Source organism: Microtus oregoni, unplaced genomic scaffold, assembly GCF_018167655.1.
Source record: "Microtus oregoni isolate MIOR12 unplaced genomic scaffold, Mior012 000004F_ref0000308, whole genome shotgun sequence".
NCBI classification, from domain to species: domain Eukaryota; kingdom Metazoa; phylum Chordata; class Mammalia; order Rodentia; family Cricetidae; genus Microtus; species Microtus oregoni.
Window position 1 is genome coordinate 62,388,789 of NW_024543063.1, and position 4,654 is coordinate 62,393,442.

The 4,654-nt window shown below is 43.9% G+C and overlaps 1 pseudogene; it reads left to right on the top strand.

Annotated features, from left to right (window-relative positions):
• The first annotated feature begins 316 nt into the window (after window positions 1–316).
• Window positions 317–1,417, top strand: LOC121447360 (annotated as a pseudogene).
• The last annotated feature ends 3,237 nt before the right edge of the window (window positions 1,418–4,654 follow it).

The following is a 4,654-nucleotide window of genomic DNA, read 5'->3' on the forward strand; positions in this document are numbered from 1 at the left end:
GCAGAACTTGAAACGACTGATTCAGAAAGCTGTGGAGCCGTTAGTGCTGAGGATCATGGCTGCACTTGTGTGTTAGGTTACAGTTGCCAGCGGTGGTAGTGCCTTTCACAGACTAAGACAGGCAGTCTCTAGGCACAAAGAGGACCCTTTCAATAAGAATAGCAGGTCTGATGCAGCAAGGAAACAAGCAACTATAAACATATATGAACCTAACAAGAGAGCCTAAAATGTAAGAAGCAATAGCTGACAAAATTGAAAAGAAAACAGGCAACATGATAATAATGGCTACGTTTCTCCTTCACCAGGATTCGCCGACATGGGCCACATACACACCAAGGCTGTGAAGCTACCCCAGCCAGCCACTGTGCAGAAGGCAGCCTGGACCATCATCAAGAAGTAATGCATGCACCTGGTTAAGGACTTCCACAGCAACAATCACGTGTACGTGGAGATCGCCATGCTCCCTGGCATGAAGTTCTATGACAAGCTAGCAGGCAATGTCACGCAGCTGATGAGGCGGATTCGGATAGGTCCTGGGAGCCCTGGCTCAATCAAGTTGCAGGAGGGAGAGAGGGGAGAAAGGATAAGTATGTTCCTAAGGTCTCATCCCCAGGTCAGGAGATCACTGAGGTAGACCCTGACACTAAGGAAATGCTTGAAGCTTCTGGATTGCCACAGCCTCTCCCACCTGCACTCTGCCTACAGTTGGGAAGAATTTCAGAATGCCATGTGGCACCATCCGAATCTGTTCTGGAATGTTTTCAATAAATCCGAGGACAGCTCAAAATAATAATGTTATTATTTAAGTACTTACATATGTCCCTATACATTAAGTATAAAACGGCCTAAGCCGAGGATCCGTAAGGAGCTAGGAGACACAGAGAACACTCGGAACCGCTATCCCTGACAGACATCTGTACGGAACTCTCCACCCCAAGACGACAGGAGATGCATTCTTAAGCAGACTGAGGTACAACATATGCTAGCTCCTATACTGGATCGCAGAACTTCTAAGAAGACTGAAACAACACACAAAATGTTCTTGGACTTTGATGAAATGACATTAAAAATAAGTAGCAAAAACAGACTTGAACAAGCCATATGGGTTTAGAAGTCAACACTCTCCCGACTTAACCATGGCCAATAAGCAAAACCATGAGGGAAATTCGAAAACATTTTGAGTTGAAAAAAAAAAAAAAACGAATTGAATCTACAGTCTGCAGAACCTTAGAGGACAGAGCTGAAGCTACTGAGAGGGAACTTTGTCCTTATAGACGGCTCCTTCACAAGGTGTAGGGCCAGAGAGAGGTGACTTGGTGGCTAAAGGCACCTACTTCTCTTGCTTTGCCTCCAAACGTCCATGTGATGACTCCCAACCTCCTGAGCATCTATACACTCAAGCATACACATAAATAAACAACTCTTAAAAACAGAGAACAAAAATAATCTTTCAATGATCAAGGGGATGGAGAGATGATCCAGCTCTTGTGCTCTGGTTCCCAGTACCCACAACCATCTATAGCTGCAGTTTCAAGGGATCCAACACCCTCTGTCTTCCTTGGGCACATATGTGGTACACATGCATACATACAGACAAATACTCTTACACATATTTTTTAAAAAATATCTTAAAAGAATATCTAAACATTGATGACAATAATCTTTTTTTTTTTTTCGAGACAGGGTTTCTCTGTGGTTTTGGAGCCTGTCCTGGAACTAGCTCTTGTAGACCAGGCTGGTCTCGAACCCACAGAGATCCGCCTGCCTCTGCCTCCCGAGTGCTGGGATTAAAGGCGTGCGCCACCACCGCCCGGCGATGACAATAATCTTTTAAAATTTTTTATTTATTTTTATTTTATGTACATCGGTGTTTTTCCTGCATGTATGTATACATGATGGCATTGGATCCACTGGAATAGGAACTACAGACAGTTGTGAACTGCCATGTGGGTGCTGGGAATTGAACCCGGGTCCTCTGGAAGAGCAGCCAGTGCTCTTAACTGTTGAGCCATTTCTCCAGACCCTGCCAGTAATCTTGAAAAGGAAGGACAGAGAGGAAGGAATGATGCTGCTTTGCTCTAAGACACCCCAGGGGTCAGATTTGCTGTGAATCCCACCAGCTCTCAACACAGATTGGCTGTGTGTCCCACCAGCTCTCAACACAGATTGACTGTTAGTCCCACCAGCTCTCAACACAGATTGGCTGTGTGTCCCACCAGCTCTCAACACAGATTGGCTGTGTGTCCCACCAGCTCTCAACACAGATTGGCTGTGTGTCCCACCAGCTCTCAACACGTATTCTCCCAGTGCCCACATGAATCGGAACAGACTTCCAGTAAGAAGGCATTGCATTCTGTAACTGCCTGCTTCCTGAAGACACAGATGACAGCTTTCCCTCTCATATCCCTAGGACCTGAAAGAATGCCCAAAGAGAAAGGATCATTAATATTTTGGATAGATGGGTAGGTGATACATAGATGGCTTTGGAATAATTTGCCTTTGTACAATGGATGAGGCAGCTTGATTTCCTCGATGGCTAACTCCTTACCCCTTTATTCCCCCTCAAAAAAAAAAAAACTACTCAACTGAAAATCCAGAAGCCTCCATCTCCAACTCCTCCAAGTACCCCCATCTAACTAGTATAGCATCATTACCAACAATACCAAGTTGAGCAATCATGGGTTGTAATAAATGGGCATCTGTCTTAGAGTTCCTATTGCTGTGCCATGACCATGGCAACATTTAATTCAGAGGTTTAGTCCATTATCATCAGGCAAGACAGGGCAGTATGGAGGCAAACACAGTGCTGGAGAAGGAGCTGAGAATCCTACATCTTGATCTGCAGGCAACAGGAAGGAGTCTGTCCACAACAAAGCATAGCTTGAGCATAGGAGACCTCAAAACCTACCCCCACAGCGTCACACTTTCTCCAACAAGGCTATACCTACTCCAAAAAAGCCACACCCCTAATTGACAGGGCTTCACCCTGTGAGCTTATGGAAGCCAATTATGTTCATATTACCACAGCATCTAATTGTCCTCTGGGCACTAGGTTCTCTTATCCCAGAAGTAAGTGGGTTTGTCCAAACTTGTCCAGTACATGTGGTGGAATTAGCCCTATATCTTAAAAGCCAATTTAGCAGAACTCTTCATCAAATCTTTCAAAACCGCCTAACCAGCAGTGTCTAGCCACAATAACCCATCTAAGACCCTAGCACAATTCAGAGGCCCATTTTGTAAGAAGTTTACTGAGCATCCCATCAGTACTCACACTCCCCAATACTGTAAACTTACTCTAAATTTAATTTTCTTTCTTTTGTTGGGGGGAGCAGTTGAGACAGGGTTCCTCTGTGTAGCCCCGGTTGTCTTAAAACTTGCTCTGTAGACTAGGCTGACCTCGAACTCACAGAGATCCACCTGCCCCTACCTACCTCCCTAGTGCTTGAATTAAAGGTGAGAGCCACCACTATCCAGCTTACATATAGCTTTTTATTACTGACAGAAAAGGACGTTGTAGATAGGAGCTTATGGTGTGGCTAGAGTTTGAGAGATAGCCATGTGGGTAGCAAAGGGGCATGGCAATTTCTTCTAATCATCAATATCACTGCATAGCAGAAAGGGAACTCAAGGCTCATTCCTGACGCTTCATTTCCAAGATATTCTAGTCCAAGATTAGATTCGTTCTTTGAGATGTCAACACAGAAAATGACTTACTCTAATTTCAGAATTTTCAATCTGTTTTGTTTTTGACTCAGACACTCATTCCTTTCTCATTCTGACTTCAGCCATGAGAGGTGTGAGCAGGGCTGACTTCCACGCAGTACCCAAAAGGAAAGAGCAAGACCATCATTTAATGCGTGTTCACTGATTCCCAAAGTTACTTAATTTCCTGACTATTGAGGCAACAGTCTGCTTTGTACGATAATATGTTTTCTAGGAGTGACAAAGGCCGTAAGTCCTCCAACTCTGCCATCATGAAATTAAAAAAAAAAAAAGCATAACCCTCAATAAGGAAGGGCAAATCAGACTTATTAAAGAAGAAAGTTAGAGGTTTTCCCACTATTCCCCTCAGACTCATTTTTATTATTCTAGAAATGTTGTAGCTAAAATCATCTGTACCTTGATTCCACTTTTTGAAGAACCACTTTATAACAATTCTGCAGGGAGTTTTCTTTCAGTTACCCCTACTTAAAAAAACCCTGAAACTTCAATGCAAAATAGGATTAAGATTTATCTTCTCCCTAGTTTGATTTTTTTAGTATGTAAAGACAGAATTGGCCACTGCAGTCAGAGAAGACAAGTGGCTTTTTTTACTGTGGTCGTGAGACAGCCTGGCTGTGAAAATATAGCTTGAATGGTATAGTCATCTTCCTTGATGCTTCTGTATGGATCTGGCTGCTGCCACTGACGCACATTTTAGGGTGTTTTTATTTTGTGTTATTTAAATGCTAGAACTTGAACCCAGGGTCCCATGCCAGGCAAAAACTGTAGCACATCTCCAGCCACTTGTATGAGAGGATTTTAGCTGTGGCACATACCCTGGGCCAAAGGGCTAGAGAATCTCGCTGTGGGGAGCCTGGTGAGCTAACCGGCACATTCCAGTTTTCTCACTGCCTGACCAGCTATATGCCTGTGTACACATTATAGGGGGGAT